This window comes from Narcine bancroftii, chromosome 11 (genome assembly GCF_036971445.1).
Source record: "Narcine bancroftii isolate sNarBan1 chromosome 11, sNarBan1.hap1, whole genome shotgun sequence".
In the NCBI taxonomy this organism is placed as follows: Eukaryota; Metazoa; Chordata; class Chondrichthyes; order Torpediniformes; family Narcinidae; genus Narcine; species Narcine bancroftii.
This window is the reverse complement of record NC_091479.1, coordinates 17,703,382-17,725,742: the sequence shown is the minus strand read 5'-3', so window position 1 is coordinate 17,725,742 and position 22,361 is coordinate 17,703,382. Positions and strand designations below refer to the sequence as shown.

General features: G+C 43.3%; 1 protein-coding gene across 7 annotated transcripts in view; it reads right to left on the bottom strand.

Moving 5' to 3' along the window:
- Positions 1 to 14,988, bottom strand: part of znf592 (zinc finger protein 592) — a 161,676-nt gene extending 146,688 nt beyond the window's left edge. For all 7 annotated transcript variants that reach the window (XM_069902743.1, XM_069902749.1, XM_069902744.1 and 4 more), the window contains exon 1: positions 14,856 to 14,988. The gene's annotated coding sequence lies outside the window, so the exon portion shown is untranslated. The remainder of the gene's footprint in view (positions 1 to 14,855) is intronic.
- Between the last annotated feature and the right edge of the window lie 7,373 nt (positions 14,989 to 22,361).

Genomic DNA, 22,361 nt, shown 5'->3' with positions numbered 1-22,361 from the left:
AGAGATGCCTGACACCAGGGCTCTCAGCTGGGGGACGAGGAAGACAGCAGAAGAGGGTACGACGAAACAGACATGGAAGACAGATGGAGGGAAGATCAACGCCAAGAAGCACAACAGATGAGCAGCCCAAGAGGGGAGGACCAGCAAGAAGAGGCCCAGCAAGAAGAGGCCCAACAAAGAGATACAAGCAGCTCATCAAGAAAAACAGAAGAGACACAAAGAAGAGGAGAAGACACAAACATAGGTACCGACACAAAAGAAGAGGAAGAAGAAGACCAAGATCTTCACAGAGAAATAGAAGGTAAAACTGATGGACAAAGAGAAATAAAAGGTAAAACTGATGAACAGAATAGAGATAAAATGTTTTTTGAAGAACAAATGAGATCACTAAAAGAATGGTTGTCATTAGAATTTAATGCAATTAAAAGGAAAATGAAAAGAACAGAAGATAAAATGCAAAGGTTAGAACTGGTCATGACAAAAATCGGGAAAAGAGTAGAGAATGTGGAAGAGCGGGAAACGGCTGTAGAAATGGAAGTAAGTGACTTAAGAGAAAAATTGGAAGAAAGTAACAAAAAAATTAAAGACACAAGAGTTGTTATCTCAGAAAACTGATATGTTGGAAAATTATAGTAGGCGAAACAACATAAAAATAGTGGGCCTGAAGGAGGGTGAAGAAGGCACAGGCATGAAGGAATTTATAAAAGGATGGATCCCGAAGGTCCTGGGAATAACAAAAATGCAGGAAGAAATGGAAATAGAAAGGGCACACAGAGCATTAGCTCCGAAACCACAGGCACATCAAAAACCAAGATCCAATTTAGTAAAAATTTTGAGATATACGACAAGAGAAAATGTACTGGAGCGGGCAAGGAATAAAATTAGGGAAGATAATTAACCATTGGAATACAGGGTCGAAAAATATTTTTTTACCCAGAACTCTTAAAGAGGAGGAAGGAGAGTAATACAGCAAAATCAACTTTATGGAAAAAAGGTTACAAATTCATATTAAGACATCCAGCCGTGCTTAAAATATTTATACCCGGGCAGCAAAACCAGAGAGAGCACAAGATTTTGCAGAACGTTTGCAAGACAGGAGATGAAGAGATGTAACAAGAATGAAGAACGGCGATAAAGTATATATAAAGATATAAAAACAATGTATATGTAAAGAACTAAAGAGGGAAAAGAGAAGGGAAGGAAGGGAGTAAGGGAGAAAAAAGAGAGCTTTGTTACATGTGTTAAAAAAGTGTTTTCTGGAGACGGCTGGGTGGAGGGGGAAAATCAGTTGACGCTGCGAACAAGATCGCAACCCAAATGAAAAGGGGAGTTGTGGTTGCCCGGCAATGGGTATGGGGCAACTCAGAGGGGGGGGGAACTTTTGGGGTTAAGGTATTAGTAGACGTGGGAACTGCGGGGGTGCTTTATGTCTTAAATGTGTTGTTGTATATGAAGTGTAATAAAGAGAAAACAAAGAAATGAAATGGGGAAATGGGAGATGGTGGTAGCAAAGAAGTGGAAAAGAGATTTATGCAAGATATAAGATAGCCATGTTGAACTATATGACTATAAACATTAATGGAATAAATAACCAAATTAAAAGGAAGAGGCTACTAAATTTATTGAAGAAGGAAAAAATATAGCATTTGTGCAGGAAACACATTTAACTGAAGCGGAACATAAACTAAAGAGAGACTGGGTAGGACACGTAACGGCAGCATCCTATAATTCAAAAGCTAGAGGTGTAGCCATACTAGGTAACAAAAATGTACCAATCAAAATAGAGGAGGAAATAATAGATCCGGCAGGGAGGTATGCAATGATATACTCAGAATTTTGGAATTTGCTCAATATATACGCACCTAACGAGGAGGATCAAAAGTTTATGTAGGATATTTTTTTTGAAGATTGTGGACACACAAGGAAATATATTGATAGGAGGGGATTTTAACCTTAATTTGGACCCAATGTTAGATAAAACTGGACAAAAGACAAGAATAAAGTAGCCAAATTTATGGTTAAATCAATGCAGGAAATGAAACTTATTGCAAAAAAAATTCATTATGATAGCCTTAGCGATAGCAAAAAAATGTATAATGTCAACTTGGAAAATGGAAGAGAGCCTGAGAATAATGAATAAATGTATTCCATTGGAAAAAAATAACATAATTTTAAAAATTAAGTCACAATGTTTGAACAAATTTGGGAACCATACATGGAACATATCAGAGAGAGCTTGCCTATGACCTCCATCCCCTAAAATGAGAATGAAAATATTGTTTTATGGTTTTATTGTATTGTCTATGTTGAATATTTATGAGTATTGAAGGGGGGTGGGTAGAGGGGAGGGGGAAAAAAAGACCACTGTGTAAATTTAATGAGATACGTTTGTACATATTTTGGTTGATATGGTTCACAGTGTGAAAAATAAAAAAATTCAGTCCTTTCTGGCAATTCTCTTCCCTTTCTCAATCTCTGCCTCCATTTTCAGAGACAAACTACAGACATCTTTTAGAAATCCACTAACTCACTCAGTTACCTTGACTACACCACTTCCCACCCTATTTCTTTCTCCCAGTTCTTCCATCTCTGCAACTTATGCTCCCAGGATGAGGCCTTCCATTCCAGGATATCCCAGATGTCCTCCTCCTCCCTCAGTTAGCGTGGCTTCGCTTCCACTTCCATTAACTCAACCCTTACCTACATCTCCTCTATTTCTTGCACATCTGTCCTGCATTTCTCCTCCCCTCCCAAATGTAAGGACAGGGTCCCCCTCATCCTTACCTCTCTCTTCTCTCTTTGGCTTGGCTTCGCGGACGAAGATTTATGGAGGGGGTAAATGTCCACGTCAGCTGCAGGCTCGTTTGTGGCTGACAAGTCCGCCGCAGGACAGGCAGACACGGTTGCAGCGGTTGCAGGGGAAAATTGGTGGGTTGGGGTTGGGTGTTGGGTTTTTCCTCCTTTGTCTTTTGTCAGTGAGGTGGGCTCTGTGGTCTTCTTCAAAGGAGGTTGCTGCCCGCCGAACTGTGAGGCGCCAAGATGCACGGTTTGAGGCGAGATCAGCCCACTGGCGGTGGTCAATGTGGTAGGCACCAAGAGATTTCTTTAGGCAGTCCTTGTACCTCTTCTTTGGTGCACCTCTGTCACGGTGGCCAGTGGAGAGCTCGCCACATAGCATGATCTTGGGAAGGCGATGGTCCTCCATTCTGGAGACGTGACCCACCCAGCGCAGCTGGATTTTCAGCAGCGTGGACTCGATGCTGTCGGCCTCTGCCATCTCGAGTACTTCGACCTACCACCCTACCAATCTACGCACCCAACATTAATCTTTGCAATTTCTGCCACCTACAACAGGATCCCACCAAAAGACAGATTTTCCCCCTCCTCTCATTGCTTTCTGTAGGGATTGCTTCCTCCATGACTCCCTCATCTACTTGCCCATTCACACTAATTGCCCGCTTGGAACCTATCCCTGTGACTACAAAAAGTACTATACTTAGACTCACACCTCCTCCCGCACCACCATTCGGGGGCCCAAAAATCCTTCCAAGTGAAGCCACATTTCACTTATGAACCTGTAGGGCTTTTTATCTGGTGTTGCTGGATGAAGCCTCCTTGACATCAGGGAGGCTGGACACAGATGGTTTCATTGAGCACCTTCGCTGTCGGCTGCAACAGCAAGGACCAATGGCCAACCATTTTAATCCTGCACATCACTGCCACACTGACATGTCTGTCCATGGCCTCACATACTGCAAAATTAAGGCCACCTTGTACTCTGTCTCAGCAATCTCTAACCAGACGCCAAAAGAAACCGACCTCCAATTTCCATTAAACCCCTCCCTTCGTCTCTCTCTTTCCATCATTCCTGTTTCCCCTCCTCCAGTTACCCACTCACTTCCCTTCCTTATCCTAAGCCGCTTTCAGGTGCTCGGACGCAGATAATGCGCCGGCAGACGCGGCTGGGGGAGTGCAGCTGGGACGTTCAGGTGGCCGCGGAGAAGACACTTTTCTGTCACCTGAACGTGCCAGCTGAAGGAGAGCCGCGTCCGAGAGAACGCCGGCTCCTGTAGACTGTGGCCGTAGTCCCACTGCTGCTTTCAGGTACAACAGGGGATTCTCAGAGCCGGAGATTATAGCTACAGGAGGAGGGTTAGGTAAGTGCTCCTCCTGGCTAGGTTCTCCACTTTCAGGTGGCCTCCCGACAGCTGCACAGGGGTAGAATATGCAGCTTGACATCGGGGTATTTTGGCCACCTGAAAGTGCCTCTATATTCTTCGCCCGCTGCCCATCACTTCTCAGCTTCTACCTTCTACCTGTCAGCCCATTCTCCTCCCCTCCCTCCACCTTTTTATTCAGATTTCGGTCTGATTTTCAGCACTCCTGAAGAGGGGCTCAGGTCCGAAACATCTGACTTTCTAGGAATGCCGTGAGACCTGCTGAGTTTCTCACCGTGTTTTTATGCACTGCACAAATTTGAAATAGCTCATTCAATTTAAAATGATTTTCCCTGTAGGTCTGTCATATTTAGTGAAAACAGGAGATTACTTTTCATTTCTAAATATGTTACAGCACAACCAAGCCAACAACTGGACCCTGACACTTCAGATGGGATACTCAAAGAACAGGTAATTCATTGAGTACTCTCCTGCACCAGATGCCTACAATATCCTGATTCTAAACACAGGTGTATGTACACAATTTGCATCTACCAGTCAAGTTTTCCCATCAAAAATTAAAGCTCTATATGTTGAAAGGCAACAGTGAGGCCCAGTTGTGATTTCAGTGAGAGAGAAATTTATTTTCAAACATATTCTCTTTCACATTCTGTATGCTAAACATACTTGCTGGGTAATCCCAAGAACTTTAGAATAAATATCAGTTATACTAGCAAAGGCTGCATAATTCATATGCTTCAGGAATGAGAGAAAACAAATCATTTTCAGCTCCATCAACGACTTAAAAACAACAGCACAGTTCAAATTAATTTTCTTAGATACTCAATGCCATTTCAGATTTATTGTCAGAATACATACATGACATCCCATGCAACAAATTCTTTTCTTGCGGGCCAGGCAGAATTACCACTGTAGTGCCAAAAGAAACTTTACTTAACGTACACATGTAAACAAAGTGACTGTGCAATGCAGAGAGGATGAAAAAGCAATGAAGTGCACAAGAAAGAGTCCTTAAATGAGCCCCTGATCGAGTTTGTTGAGGAGTTTCTTGTAGCACTTTTACTTCTTCCCGTTGGTTGCAGCAAAAAGAAAGCGGCTGCGAGATGATGTGGATCCTTGATGATCGCTGCTGCTCTCTGACAGCAGCTTTCCCTGTAGGTGTTCTCAATGGTGGGGAGGGCTTTGCATGTGATGTCCTGGGCTGTGTCCACTGCCTTTTGCAGGGCTTTAAGCTCAGGGGTATTGGTGGCCCCCCCACCCACCCACCAGACCGTCATGACACTTTCCATCACACATCTGCAGAAATTTGACGGGCCATACCAAATCTCTGCAAACTTCCGAAGAAGTAGAGGTGCTGACATGCTTTCTTCATGATGCCATTAGTGTGCTGGATCCAGGAAAGAGCCTCAAGGATAGTTGCTCCAAAGAATTTATTAATTTGCTCACCTTCTCCACTTCTGATCCCCCAGTGATCACATTAAACAAAACAAAAACATCTCCCTGACTATTCCTTTTCTCCCATGAATTATTCAGTAGCAATTAACCTTCAAAGGTACACTACCTTAGAAAGTTTTTAAAGACCAATTCAAACACAGCTTCTTGCCAATGACCTCATTTGGATGCTCTAATTACTTAACCTAATTGATGAGATTAACAATCTGCCAAATTTTCCATGAAGACCATGACTTACATCTCTGCAATGGGAAGGCTATTGATTGATTCTGAATTTAGTGTGAATTAATGTTATCTGAAGAGCAGGTCAAAAATGCACCTTAGGGCAATAGATATGGGCAATCAGATGTGCAGATATGGGACATTGTCATACACACAAGTGCTGCAACTGCACTGATTTACCACAGCTTACAACAAATATGCAACACACTCACTCATTCCTATCAGCATACCATGAAGTCGACTTTCTTTATTATTCGCTAGACACAACATTGCATTCTTCAACTCCCCAAACTCCTCTGACTGCCACTGCTCACTGCCACATGGGTGATCCTGATGCCCACTCTTCCTCCTGCATCAGAGATCGATCACCAGTAACATTGACGCTTAACGTACCTTCGCATGCGCGCTATTACCACCGCGCATCACATCACTTTATCAGCGGTGGTTGGCACTGCCCCCAAAGTAAGTATGTGACAGCTGCCCCCCTCTCCCTCAGCCAGGCAAGGAGGTGATTGATTGGAACTCTCCAAAAGGCTGACAATTCGGCCTGACTTCGTACAATAGCGCAACTCCGACTGGCAAGGGTGCGACTGGTCCTCTGACACCGACGCAGAATATGGACTGGTGGTATATGCCTGGTTCAACCTGTCAATGGAAACTGTGTCAATTTTTCCATTCCTGTCGATCACAAAAATCTTAAGAACTGAAAAGGGCCATCGTAAATGGGCTGAAGTCATTTGTGAACATATCATACTGAAGGAACACACAAGTACAGTGTTGTAAATCATTCGGCACATACGAGTAGGTTGGAATAATCTCACATTTTCCCAAGGACAATCAACAATACTAGCCAGATCATAGAGCGCTGTCCTTGGATTCGGACTCACAAACTCACCTGGTTATTTCGTGGCTGACATTTGTAGAAGTTGCAAGGTGGCTGAAAGGACCAGACAGCAGCACCAAATATACGGTGCTTCCACAAAGACACTGTCCGTCGCCTCTACTGTGACCTCGACCACCACGATTCCAACCAGGTCGACGGAAGGAAATCTACTGCGCGCTCAAAGCCTGACCTGCATACTCAGTGCTGCCTCAACTCAGTTACCTTCGATTGAGAAGGCGCTGGCATTACCGTACTTTGTCTTCTGACTTGTCACACTGAGGTCAGAGAAATGTGCTTGGAGGATCGTGAACCAAAAGGGGGAAATCTTCAGTTTGACCTCCCCAACTGCTCCTGGAAGTCCTCCCCAACTGCTCCTGGAAGTCCTCCCCAACTGCTCCTGGAAGTCCTCCCCAACTGCTCCTGGAAGACCTCCCCAACTGCTCCTGGAAGACCTCCCCAACTGCTCCTGGAAGACCTCCCCAACTGCTCCTGGAAGACCTCCCCAACTGCTTCTGGAAGACCTCCCCAACTGCTCCTGGAAGACCTCCCCAACTGCTCCTGGAAGACCTCCCCAACTGCTCCTGGAAGACCTCCCCAACTGCTTCTGGAAGACCTCCCCAACTGCTTCTGGAAGACCTCCCCAACTGCTCCTGGAAGTCCTCCCCAACTGCTCCTGGAAGACCTCCCCAACTGCTCTTGGAAAACCCTAACTGCTTTGCTCCTGGAAGACCTCCCCAACTGCTCCTGGAAGACCCCAACTGCTCCTGGAAGACCTCCCCAACTGCTCCTGGAAGACCTCCCCAACTGCTCCTGGAAGACCTCCCCAACTGCTCCTGGAAGGGGTTTCTCCTCATCACTATCTATTTTAAATTAGAAGGTACTGTGAAAGCACGGGGTTACCACTTGCAACAGCACTGATTTACCACAGCTTACAAACAAATGAAGAATATACTCACTCATTTCTTTCAACTCACTGTGAATTCAACTTTCTTTATTATTCACTAGACACAACATTGCATTCTTCAACTTCCCCCCACACCACCCAGCCAAACTCCTCTGACCTTCTCAATGGCTCACTGCCACATGGGTGATCTTGACGCTCTCACTCTCTTCCTCCTGCATCTGAGATCGGTAACCAGTATACTGACACTAACACACCATGCATGTGTGTTATTACTCCTGAACGTTGCATCACTTGCGTCAACAGTGGTGGCCGGCAAAAGTACACAACCGCGACAGTACAATGTACACCTTCACTGCAAGTCTTACTTGTTGCAGCCACACAGTCACGCAATATACACCAACTACAATAACATAAATTAAGTTACCACAACATACCAAGACAGAATCGAGGTGCACAGTTAGAGCCAATACTGTTACAGTGTCAGCGACTGGGGTTCAAATCCAATCCTGTCTGTCAGGAGTTTGTACATTCTCCCCCACGTCTGTGTGGGTACTCTGGTTTCTTCCCACCGTTCAAAACGTACCAGGGCTGTAAGTCAACTGGATGCAATTGGAGCAATATAGGCCCATGTACCATGCTCTATGTCTAAATTTAAATAAATACTCACAGCAAGGGACTTATACTGTAATTTCAATATATGGAGAAAGACAGGCAATATAAAATATTAAGAATGTACATCTTTCCCACACATGCCATGAAGCAGCAAAAAGTAAATGGACTGGGCAAATCTAACCAAGAGTCCCAGATGTGAAATATAACTGTTTCACTCTCCACATGTTGTCTAACCTGCTAAATACCTCCTGCATTTTTTATTTTTATTTTAAATTTCCAGTATCTGAGTTTTTTGTTCATTTTCAGACACCAGAGTATTGAAATTAATCTCAGCGTCCAGCGCCTTCAGCACATGAAAATATCTGAAGATGCTGTTAAATAACAATTAACCAAAGCCCAATATGGTATTAGATCATTTGACCAAATGCATAACCAAAGTGATATTTTAAGTAATATATTAAAGGAAGACAGATGGGAAGAGAATCCAGAGGGATTTAGAATTCCCAAATTTCAAACCGTAGCAGCTGAAGATATGAACCTAAACTATGAGGGTGATTAAAATCAGGGGAGCACAGAGGACCAGCAAGGAGCAGTGCAGTTATGTCAGAAGATTGCAAGAGCTGGAGAAAGGGAGACACAAGATCAAACAGACTCAAAAACAATGAGTTGCAGCTACACCACTGAACTATCAGAATTACGGAACAGTAAATGAAGAAGAGACTCCATGATAGTGGATTTTGACAGAGCTGGTCAGAAATACCAGTTCTGGATTCTCTTGCCACCTCCTCCTCCTCTCCACCCCTTTTCCTGAAGCATATGAAAGTTATGGTTAGGCACTCTTGTCGATATTTAATTTTTTTCCGACTCCCCAATCTTTTTGCATAATTTATCTTTAAACAAAACCATCTGATGTAGTCCATCTTCTCTTCTATCTGTTAGATTGGAGCAATTAAATCACACACTTCATCTAAGTCACAGCAAATGGCAAGCAGCTGCTTTCCAAATTCCCATGTTCATTTCTGCATCAATTCAATCTCCCAGAAAAGCCAAAAGACACATTCATAGATAATTCTTCAACTGTGGATTTATATAGGACCTGTCAGATGGAGAGAAGGTATCTGTTGGTCTCTTCTTTCAATTTATCTGCAGAACGAAGCTGTCTGTAAATAACAAGCACAAAGTCTGCTTGCTTCTGGTCTCTCTTGACTAAAACCCACAAAGGAATTACTGTTCTAATTGCTGTCCAGAATCTGCATAATGGTTTGAAAGACTCATTGCATTTGTGAATCCTCTGCAAATACAAAACAATAATGCAAAATGATCACTGGAGAGTTGAAGGTAGATTGATAACATCTATCTTGGCTACGGAGGGCAACAGAAGAATAGCACTTAGGAGTTTGACAAGTTCAAAAGCAGAGAGCTGCATCTGTAAAGTACAAGCTAGCATTTTGATATTGGAATAAATTCTACAATCAACTCAATTCTGTGGATGCAATTTATTTTCATACAAGCGAAAACAATGCTGGAGAAATTCAGGAGGTCAAACAGTGTACTTTATATAGCAAACCAATGTTTCAGGTTTGAGCCCTTCATCAAGGCATACCTGCTGGTTATGTACCTCTATCTTTGCTATCTAAGGGACGGTTTGACCTCCTGAGTTTCTCCAAAGTTATGTTTTTACTTCAATCCTCGGTGCCCGCAGACTTTCATGTCTTCACTCAATTTATTTTCATAACTGTCCAGCATTCACAAATCACACCTTATGATCCCAATTGTTCAAAAGCACCTACAACTCTTAATTGTTTCAACTGCCACTTAACGCACATGTTCCTGCAATTTTAACTGTACTTTTAATTCAACAGATCTGATATTTTTACTTTAATCAAATGGCTTCCTCCAAAATGAATTTTTCATTTTCCATTAATCTGTCACATAGTGGTTTACTACGACCAACCGAGGACCGAGGGCATCAAGTTAGCACACTGCTTTAAAATACTTACATGCCCTCTCTCAGTGCAGCTCAGAAATGACTTACTCTGTACTTTTTTCTCTTACACAAATGTGCTGTAGAAAGTCAGCAGGTCATGCACCATCCATAGGAAATAAAGGGTAACCAACATTTTGGGCCCGAGTCCTTCATCAAGGATCTGCACGGTATGCCGAGTTTCTCCAGCACGTTTATATTGCACACCACCCTAACAACTGAAGACTTTCTTGCTTGCTCAGTTTATACAATCTCCCTGATTTAATATGGTTTATTTACATCTCCTCTAACATGGTCAACTGTTCCTTTTATATTTAAGTTTTATCCACACTGGATCACAATATGCAATTTTTCAGACATTTGCATTACTTTGAATAAATCTCAGCCTCTGTGTCATAGTTAATCTTTTATCTGTGGTAGTCCTTGATGACACGTGGACGACCCAACCTTTTAAAAACATTTAAATGGCATAGATAAGATTGTGATAGGCAAGTTTATTTCATTGGAAGGGAGAGACCAGAATTAAGGGACATAGCCTCAAGATTCAAGATAGAAAAGTTAGGACAAAGACGAGGAGGAACTGCTTTTCCCAGAGGAGGAATGAAGTCCAATGAAGCAGTGGAAACTACCTCAGTAAATATATTTAAGACAAGGTTGGATAGATTTCTACATAGTAAGGGAATTAAGGGATATGGCAGGTGAAGTTGATCACCAGATCAGCCAGAATCTCATTGAATGGCACAGCGGGCTCGACGGGCCGGATGGGAACTCCTGCTCTCATTTCTTATATTCTTAAGCAAAAATCATAACAATTAGCTATTTTTCACAAATGATCTTAAAAGTCATGTGGTTAAAATAAAAAAAATACAAGAGGCCTTGGTTTATATTCCGAATGCATGTTAAATTAAGCCAAAGGGAAGATCCAAGAATCACTAAAATAATATATGCATTATCAAAACTCCATCTGCTGTAAAAACCCACATGACTTAATACTTTGATAGATGGACAAGAACGGTTTAATCCAGTAAATTGAAAATTACAGAAAAAAGTATTTGTAGGATTATAGCAAGGTGACAAGACTGAGAATGGAACTTTTTCTTACACCTTTTCTACTAAATGCATTGATTACTTGCTGTATTAGTTCCAGAATTATTAGTTACCATCCTCCACACCTAAATTTTTCTGATTGTGTCAGTGGGTAATGAACCCAAGCCAATTGGCGTCTCCCCTCACAAAGGGGAGACCATTGCCCTAGTCCATCCACAAGGATGAAATGTGGGTAATTTTCTGGTATGTACAATTCAATTTATTCACCACATGAACCAGCTAAACAACTTTTGGAGAGGATAGTGACAGAAACTTTAACAAACAAAACTCACTTCCGAATGTAAAGGGATCATGAATATTAAATTGCCATATTCTAAATGATGACTTTTTAAACAAGGTCAAAAAAACCATCCTGCGATCTTTCCATTTCTTAACCTTTCTTAACCCTCCCCTGTATACGGTTACACTTGATGTTACTTGCTTAACCTTCTGCATTGATTGAGTGACTGACAGTTTGTTTCACATTCAATGGTTAAATCTAATGGTTTGCAATTCGCAACTGGTGTCAACAGGGCTTGGTTGGCAAGATTCTCGAAAAATCGTTGATTCTTGCTGACTCACCTATATTACATTAAGACTGCACAGTAAGAATTAGAAATACAAGCTTCAGATCAAATTTTAACTCTGATGTGTCAGAACTTGGTTTTCCTGGAATCCTTGCTTACAATAAACTTCAAAAGAATTTTTTTGTGGCATAAGATCAAGATGCCTTAAAGTTTTTCAAAGCCAGTGAAGCAACTGGGAAAGATAGATACAGAAGACAACTTGTACAAGGTTCCAGAAAGCAAAATTGATTAAATCTGAATTAACATTTGTTATGGGAATGACAGCGGCCAAAACATCAGGGAAATACTCCTCTCTTTTCCTAAGTAGTGCATGAGAATGTTTAAATTTACTTGAAAAGTGACTCCTAAAAGATTTGATCACATTTCAATGGAAACTTTGTACTCCATCAAGAATTGCAAGCTAAGATTATGTGCTCATGTATGCATGACTTTCTGAGACAACAGAAATTTAATGTTTATATAAATGTTTTAGGGTAAAATTTAGGCTGTCGACTCTGATGTGCATATTACTTTTGTCCAAATATGATGTTGCTGCAAAACACCGAATTTCATGGCACGTTCATGGCAATAAATTTTGATTCTGCTATGCAGTTTCTCATATTCAAAAGATGTGTGGTGTTAAATGCAGAAAGAATCCTAAAATCAGTTCTGAATTCTCTCTCTCAGCTTTCCACTGGTTTAGCACAAAGATTTGGACAATGAGGCAAAATGATTGGGGGCATAGGAGGAGAGGAAGATTTTGGGGGCAGGAAGGATTTGGACAATGAGGCAAAATGATTGGGGGCATAGGAGGAGAGGAAGATTTTGGGGGCAGGAAGGATTTGGACAATGAGGCAAAATGATTGGGGGCATAGGAGGAGAGGAAGATTTTGGGGACAGGAAGGATTTGGACAATGAGGCAAAATGATTGGGGGCATAGGAGGAGAGGAAGATTTTGGGGACAGGAAGGATTTGGACAATGAGGCAAAATGATTGGGGGCATAGGAGGAGAGGAAGATTTTGGGGGCAGGAAGGATTTGGACAATGAGGCAAAATGATTGGGGGCATAGGAGGAGAGGAAGATTTTGGGGCAGGAAGGATTTGGACAATGAGGCAAAATGATTGGGGGCATAGGAGGAGAGGAAGATTTTGGGGGCAGGAAGGATTTGGACAATGAGGCAAAATGATTGGGGGCATAGGAGGAGAGGAAGATTTTGGGGGCAGGAAGGATTTGGACAATGAGGCAAAATGATTGGGGGCATAGGAGGAGAGGAAGATTTTGGGGGCAGGAAGGATTTGGACAATGAGGCAAAATGATTGGGGGCATAGGAGGAGAGGAAGATTTTGGGGGCAGGAAGGATTTGGACAATGAGGCAAAATGATTGGGGGCATAGGAGGAGAGGAAGATTTTGGGGGCAGGAAGGATTTGGACAATGAGGCAAAATGATTGGGGGCATAGGAGGAGAGGAAGATTTTGGGGGCAGGAAGGATTTGGACAATGAGGCAAAATGATTGGGGGCATAGGAGGAGAGGAAGATTGGGGGCAGGGGAAGGAATGAGACGAAAGGGGGGGTAAAAAAAACAGATGTATGCATTGGTTTTTGAAAGTGCCAAATAGATATCAACTATTGAAAAAGATTTGGTTCTGTTATGATCAAACCAACATAGGAGCCAAACTGAAAATTAGGAGATTGAACACAGGCTTTAATAATCATGTACGTGAAATAATTGGCCATATTCAACAATCAGATAGAAGGATTTTACAAAACCAGGATGGTTGTATTTTGTACAAATGCTAGCCAAGTTAATCAAAATTCTTCAACCACAGGGACTAGAGAAGTGGATCTCAACCTTTTTCGTCCACTCACAATCCACCTTAAGTAATTCTTACTAACCAGAGCACCTATGGCATCCTATGCTCTGCAGTTAGTAAGGGTGGTATGTGAGTGGGAAATAAAAGGTTGGGAACCACTGGAGTAGTGTAACTGATTAATTATGGACACCTTAACTAGGAATAAAGAATCCTGATTAAATAAACTACATACACCGTTTTCCTCAGGTCTGCCACGAATCCACATTGGTAATTTGAATATCAACTAAAAATGCTCTCAGTTTGCAATGTCAGTTTTGACCTTCTTCGCTCCACAAAATCTGACAGGGCGGCTGAGACCTTCCTGTACGCTCTATTTCACTTCAGTATCAGTAGCCTCTCGCTAAATATGGAGGCTGAGGCTCCCTTCTGCCCATGTGTGAGATCCGATGTTCACTTTTCATTTCTGAGCAACTCCAGCAGAAAGTTCAGTTATTTTGCTTTCTTTCCTGCAGGAGCAAACTCTGCTGCCTCGAGTCCTCCGCTTTTTCACTTTAATTCAGCGTCCTGTTTCACTTTAAATGCTCACAAAAGTATTTAGCAATCATGCTGATACCGAAAACAAATTATAATCATACAAATAGATCAGGTGAAGAGTTAACCTTCACCTGATGTAAACACTGAAATGCAAATTATAGGGGCCAATGCTTTGCCTCCTTTCCATTGGAAAAGGTGAGCCCTTGGGAACAGACCAAATTTTCCTGCTTACCTGCAGCAGGGAAGAGGAGACAAAATGCAAAAAGACTAAAACATCTGGAAGCCTCAGAAATCAATAGGATAAAGTAAAAGGAGCCATGAGGACTGTCAGACTAGAAACTTGTGCACCTCAATCCCCAGTGCAAAGAGAGGGCGAAGCAAGAGGCCTGTGAGGAGGGAGGGAGACACTCACCCACCCACCCACCCACCCAGAGGGGGCTGTGACCCGAGCCGAGAGCAGGGCCCATTGTTTGCCGCTGTGCCAGCCCCTCAGCCTCCTCCTCCTCCTCAGCCCCACTCAAGGCCTTCCCAACGCCGGCTCCCACTCGCTGTCCACCTCCCCCCCCTCCCCTCCCAACTCACGGCCGCAGGACAACCCCCCCCCCCCCCTCCTCCAGTTACCAGTTACATCCCGTCTCTCGACCGTGGTGGCAGCAGCGGGTCACGTGGCCCCCATCCTCCGAACCAGCATTCCAAGCTGCGTCCCACCGCGCCGAACGGCCGGGCCGCACGCACGCACGCAAGCACGCGCGCGCGTCCGCCCGCCCTGGGAGTTCCCGGGCGCACGCGCGGCCGGAGCGTGGGCGCCGGGGGGGGGGCGGAGCCTGCGCAGGCGCACCGAGAGTGGGCGCCGAGGGGAGGAGGGCCGGCGTCTGCGCAGGCGCACTGAGAGTGGGCGCCGAGGCGGTTCTCTATATTTATAGATCACTTCCATCAGTGGTTTTCAAACTTTTTCTTTCCACTCACATACCATGTTAAGTAAATTACCAAGGGGGGGGTGCATTTGCAGGCATTGCCCCCTCCCCCCCCCCCAAACGAGGTATTGTGCCCCCACACCCACGCCAGTTTTAGGCCGGAAAGCCTGGCTTTTGAGGAACCTCTCCTCCGTCCGCCCCCAATCCCGACTCGCCCTCTGTCTGGGGTCCCGGGTGAAACGTGGGCTCCGGGGCGGGGGTGGGGGGGGTGGGTGCAGGCGCAAACGGGCTGGGGTACCGGGGTCACCAGCGTCGGCTCCAGCGGAGACGAGGTTCGAAAGCCAACTGGCCTAAATCGTGACAGGCCTCCGGTGTGTCACTGAGTTGTCGCGGCCTCACCAACAATGAGCAGTTTGATTCGGTGCAAAGTGGTTCGGAGTATCGCGGTGACCGTATATAACGTGTGCCACAGACAACCACACTTAAAACAGATAATCTTATTACAAAAAGGCTTACAATGTTCCTTTTTAAACATAATTTCAAGCATTACATGCTCTTTTTTTGCAGTGAAAGTTTTTCATGTTCACTTTTTGGTCAAGTATTGACTTTATTTTTCTTTAAAACTGCTCATTTTGATAAATGAAGCATGCTGCATTTGCTAATGACTAAACTATTAACATTGACCTGTTCATTTCGTCTTTATTCCTCCTTCAATTTGAATTTTAAAAGTACAACCTGAGAATCTAGAAAATCTGAAAATCCAATCCCTGAGCAATCCAGATTTTAGGACATTGACTGTAGTTGGTGTTTTCAATTTCCCTCATATTGACTGGTATTCCAGAGTGAAAAGTGTTTGGATGGGTCAGAATTTATTAACTGTGTCCAGTAAAGTTTCTTTAAACAGTACGTGCCCTGCAAGAACGGGCAGAGGTCGACAGCAACGAGTCCACGCTGCTGAAGATCCAGCTGCGCTGGGTGGGTTACGTCTACAGGATGGAGGACCATCGCCTTCCCAAGATCGTGTTATATGGCGAGCTCTCCACTGGCCACCGTGACAGAGGTGCACCAAAGAAAAGGTACAAGGACTGCCTAAAGAAATCTCTTGGTGCCTGCCACATTGACCACCGCCAGTGGGCTGATATTGCCTCAAACCATGCATCTTGGCGCCTCACAGTTCGGCGGGCAGCAACCTCCTTTGAAGAAGACCGCAGAGCCCACCTCACTGACAAAAGGCAGAGGAGGAAAAACCCAACACCCAACCCCAACCCACCAATTTTCCGCTGCAACCGTGTCTGCCTGTCCCGCATCGGACTTGTCAGCCACAAACGAGCCTGCAGCTGACGTGGACATTTACCCCCTCCATAAATCTTCGTCCGCGAAGCCAAGCCAAAGAAGATATAATAACGTGACTGAAGTTTTAGTGGGGGAGCACCTTGGGAACCATTGATCAAAATTTTGTTAGTTTTTATATAATTATGGAAAAAGATAGGACTGGTTCACATTAAGGCTCTAAATTGGGATTATGGCTAATTTTGAAGGCATCAGACTGGAACTTAAATACGAGAGGCTTTTAAAAGTGGTATTGAGTTCAGGGGCACCATGTTCCTGTTAGAGTGAAGGGCAAGGCTGGCAAGTTTAGGAAGCCTTGATTGATGAGTGATATTGGGGATCTGGTCAGGAAATGGAAAGACACGTTTGTCAGGTGGGATCAAACAAATCCCTTGAGCAATAAATAATGTTGGAATATCTTCTTCTTTGGCTTGGCTTGGCGGACGAAGATTCATGGAGGGGTAATGTCCACGTCTGCTGCAGGCTCGTTGGTGACTGACAAGTCCGACGCGGGACAGGCAGGCACGGTCGCAGCGGTTGCAAGGGAAAATTGGTGGGTTGGGGTTGGGTGTTGGGTTTTTCCTCCTCTTCTTTGGCTTGGCTTCACGGACGAAGATTTATGGAGGGGTAATGTCCACGTCTGCTGCAGGCTCGTTGGTGGCTGACAAGTCCGATGCGGGACAGGCAGGCACGGTTGCAGCGGTTGCAAGGGAAAATTGGTGGGTTGGGGTTGGGTTTTTCCTCCTTTTGTCAGTGAGGTGGGCTCTGCGGTCTTCTTCAAAGGAGGTTGCTGCCCGCCGACCTGTGATATGCTTAAGAGGTAAATTATGAGGGCACGAAGAGAGCATAAAATATCTGTTGGACAAGACTGAGGAGAATGGTAATTCTGTAGATTCCCTTGACTAGGTGATGATGGTCAAACCAACTGACCCCCTCAACCCTGGGGCAATTAAGTGAGGTTTAACAGGCAATGTCCTGCTGATGATGTCCTCGAATATTTTGATGGTCTTTGACAGAAAGCAAAGACACGGAGACTCCCTTCAAAGCATGTTTTATTTGAAATAGTGTTTAGATATTCAGAAACATTTGAAAATTATTTCTACTGTCTAAAATGGTTAAAAAGTAGTTTATAAAGTTGGAATCCCCCATTCAAATAAATAGGATATTCCTGATGAAAGTTGGTAGTGATGGATTCTCAGTGCACTGCTGAACAATCAAAGAATTATTGAGCTCATCTGCCATACTTTCCAGTGATGAAGCTGGGGGATGGATACCTCGGCATCTTCCATTCTCCACATGCAAGACAAGTGGATCTGTGTAAATCTTGAACAAGTAGGAGAGGCCGAATGTTTGCAATTTCATTTGGAACTACTGGTCATGGTTAATGCTCTTCATCCCAACATGAAAATGATTGCATAATTTTAGTGATGTTGACTGAGGGACAAAAATGATCAGTGTTGCAAAAACTGAAGTAAGACATTTCTCAATTTAAAACGATAGAACTGCTGGGGCTCTCATATGCTTCATCTAAAAAAAAATCTCCATTAGTGAGATTAGTTGAGAATTTTACTGTTAATCTATATTTTGTGTACTAGATATTTAACCTTCTTAGCTAATATGAAATTGAGCTGCAGATGCAACTTTAAATTGTCACATGTTAAATAGCCTCTCAATTTTGTAATTAAATTACATGAGGGGAGTAAGATAAGAAGGAGAGACAGTGCAAACTGAAATTCTCTCAATTCAATACAAGTCCGAAAATCGACCACCTGAGAATCTGGACTTCTCAAAAACCTTCTGCTTTGGCGCACGTGCGTGCATGAGTAAGTGCCACAGATGCACAGCGGCAACAAGTGAACGCTCAGAAGTCGCAGAAATGTAAAAAAAAGTTTGATTCTTTTTGTACTTTATATTTATATGAAAAAAAATTGTTAATGAACTATCAAAATATACCTGTTTATTTTCCTTATATTTGAATTTTAAAAGTACTGCCCAAGAAAATCCAGACAGACCCAATTGCCGAGCGGTCCAGATTTTAGGAGTTTTACTATATTTAAAAAAACAAATCTTATGTTAATAAGCACAGTCAAATCTCGGAGTTCAACAGATGTAGATATCCAATTGGGAGGATTGCTTTTGAAATGCACAAATCTAATACGCAAGTTTGCTACCATATTTGACGGCATATGACCCATGGGCATAGAAGACACCCCCCTTCCTTTTAGCAAGGAATATTGAGACTTTTATTTTGTGTATTTATGGGTAAGTTGCAAGAGTCCTGCAAGGCACCTTGTAGATGTGTGTGTGTCCCTTCACTCATCTCGATGGAAACCCTCCAGCTTGCATGGCGGAGATGTCGAAGCTGAATTTTTTCGTACACCACTCACTGGAGCACTTCACCGTGTTGGGCTGAGACAGGTAGGCACCCATTCTTGCTTGGTCACCCGAAGGAAGGTGGCCTGTGAAGCCACAGCACCTTCGCGGGCTTCTTGAAGGTGGGCGAGTAGCTGGCGACCTTAATTTTAGCTTCACATTTAAGACCCGGGTGGGTGGGGGGGGGGGTATTTTGAGGAAAAAAGTGGGTCATGTATGCCGTCAAATATGGTAATTGGGGGAAAAATGAGTTTATGAACACAGTATCTGAGCTGAAGTTCAATTTGAGGAAAAAAAAAAGTTTATACCCAGGACCACTTGCTGATTTTAAAAGGCAAATATTTGTGTAAAACTGATTTACTGAAGTGTGGTTTAACTTCAACTTACAAATAAATGTTTTCAAGAACACGACATTTCACAGTTTAATCATAATTGTCTAAATTATACCAGAAGTATTTTGTATTGATGTTGTAGCTGCCGAGTTTATTCATGAATTGTGCACATTGAAATCACGACACTGTTCAAAATACTCGGAGTGCACATTAGGGAAGAATACAGAGGAAGTATTTGATGGTCTCGTGTAGAGCTGATGTGATGCCAACACAGAAAAAATGGCTTGCAGTAAACAATATAATTCCGTATGTTTTTTGCAGCAGTAGGAAACACATCTTCGCTATTTGAGATAATTCAATGATGCATGGGTTTGTTGAGGACTGTTGGCGTGTAGAAGTGGCTAGAGAAACTATAGCAATGAATAATTTTGTTAAAGGTATCTGAGTGTGCGCAGGGGATGACTTTCGGACAAGTGAGAGTCGCTGCCAGTTCCTCAGAGAATAGGATGGACAAAAAGATGGGGAGAAGAATTCTTGGCAATAATGATAGAACTGAAATGATGCAGGAGGAGACCAGATGAGCTCTCAGTGAAGTAATTCATCTATCTCATTATTCTGTAAGCAAGCAAAATATATTCTTGTATCTATCAAATTCTGATTGACTCAGCTTCCACTGTCCTTTCAGGCAATGAGTTCAAGACGAAAATAAGTTTTTTAAAGAAATATTCTTCCTTTTCAAAATCAGAACTTACTCTCATAAAATTCATTGTTTTGTGGCAGTATCCCAGTACATTTATATAAACCACCTTCTTCTTCTTTGGCTTGGCTTCGCGGACGAAGATTTATGGAGGGGGTAAAAAGTCCACGTCAGCTGCATGCTCGTTTGTGGCTGACAAGTCCGATGCGGGACAGGCAGACACGATTGCAGCGGTTGCAGGGGAAAATTGGTTGGTTGGGGTTGGGTGTTGGGTTTTTCCTCCTTTGCCTTTTGTCAGTGAGGTGGGCTCTGCGGTCTTCTTCAAAGGAGGTTGCTGCCCGCCAAACTGTGAGGCGCCAAGATGCACGGTTTGAGGCGTTATCAGCCCACTGGCGGTGGTCAATGTGGCAGGCACCAAGAGATTTCTTTAGGCAGTCCTTGTACCTTTTCTTTGGTGCACCTCTGTCACGGTGGCCAGTGGAGAGCTCGCCATATAACACGATCTTGGGAAGGCGATGGTCCTCCATTCTGGAGACGTGACCCATCCAGCGCAGCTGGATCTTCAGCAGCGTGGACTCGATGCTGTCGACCTCTGCCATCTCGAGTACTTCGACGTTAGGGATGTAAGCGCTCCAATGGATGTTGAGGATGGAGCGGAGACAACGCTGGTGGAAGCGTTCTAGGAGCCGTAGGTGGTGCCGGTAGAGGACCCATGATTCGGAGCCGAACAGGAGTGTGGGTATGACAACGGCTCTGTATACGCTTATCTTTGTGAGGTTTTTCAGTTGGTTGTTTTTCCAGACTCTTTTGTGTAGTCTTCCAAAGGCGCTATTTGCCTTGGCGAGTCTGTTGTCTATCTCATTGTCGATCCTTGCATCTGATGAAATGGTGCATTTATATAAACCACCTTACAAAATAAATAAAAACAGAGCAAGAAAATGTCAAAGTAAGACGGAGTCTGTGGTTCATTATTCATTCAGGAACCTGATGGCAGAGGGAAAGAAGCTGCCTTTGTGCCTCTGAGTGCTCGTCTGCAGGCGCCTGTACCTTTTAACTGATGTTAGCAGAGGGAAGAGGGCATGGCCATGAGGATAAAGGCTGCTTTCTTAAGATGTCGTCTTGCAGATGTCCTCGATACAGTGAAGACTGGGACATGTGATGTCAGAAGCCGAGCTAACAACCTTGAGGAGTTATTTCCTGTCCTGCGCATTAGCACCTCTGTACCAGACAGTGATGCAACGAGCCATCATGTAAAAGTTTTCGAGAGTCTTCGATGACATACCTAATTTCCTCAAATTCCTCACTATATCTTTTTTCCTTCATTTTAAGGAGAGCCTCCGTTACCAGATATTCAGAACAACATTTTTAAAGTACACCTTTCCAAGGAAAAATGCCTACCGACTCTGATGTTCACAGAAAACATCACTGAGAACAGGTAGAGTTGCAAACTTCAAATATTGCCAGACCCAGTTTTTTTTAAATCTTGAGGGCAGTAATTGTATTGATATCATCCACTCTCATCAATTTGAAATTGCAGCATTAAAATAAACGATCTAGTTAATAGAGACATATGAACATCTTCACTCCAGTAGACCAAGGTATTTCCCTGGTCTAATACCCACTTCCCATTAGTCAATTAATAGAACTAAACAAATGCCTTTCATCACATTGTTTTGTCTAATTGGCCAAAGCTTGGAAATAAGAATTGTTCACTAGTCGCTATTACATCTATTAACAGCAGATTCTGTAATTGAGCTTCCTTTCTCTAATTAATTCACAGATTGTGGGAGTTGATGGCAAGGCTACCATTTATTGTTCATTCTTAATTGCCCTTGAGAAAGAATAGAACAGCACAGGACAGGCCATTCAGCTCTTGATGTTATGCCAACCTATATATTCATTAAAAAATATTACTAAACCCAACCTACCTCATAACCCTCCCTTTTTATTTCATCCCTGTGCCTAAGAGCCTCTGAAATGCCCCTAATGTTTCAGCCTCCACCACCATAAATGGGTAATTTTCAAATGGGGAGGTTGCAATTTATACGTTGCTGTGGGTTATCAGTGTTGAGGCCCCAGCTGCTCAGAATATAAACCAATAAATTGGTTGAGGGGAGTAAGTGTAACATATCTAAGCTTTCTGGTGAATTCAAAATTAAGGTAGGCTGCGGGAATGGTGTAAAAAAAAATACAGAAATGCTTACATCATCCATAGGAGGTCAAGATATATAACTGACTCTTTGGGTCTGAGTCTTCAAAGGAATGATGCAGGGTCTTCTCAGGGAGATATAGAAATTGTATAAATGAGCAAGGACATCACAGATAGAAAATGTATGAGGTTTTTAACTCTAATAGAAAAATGGAAGGGTGGCACATTTTTGAAATGGTGGAAGTTTGGAAGGTGTTGATGTTCAGAAGAACTGAAGATTCCATGGAAGGGTATTGATTGGAGGAAGGTTAAATAGTATGTTAGCTTTTATTG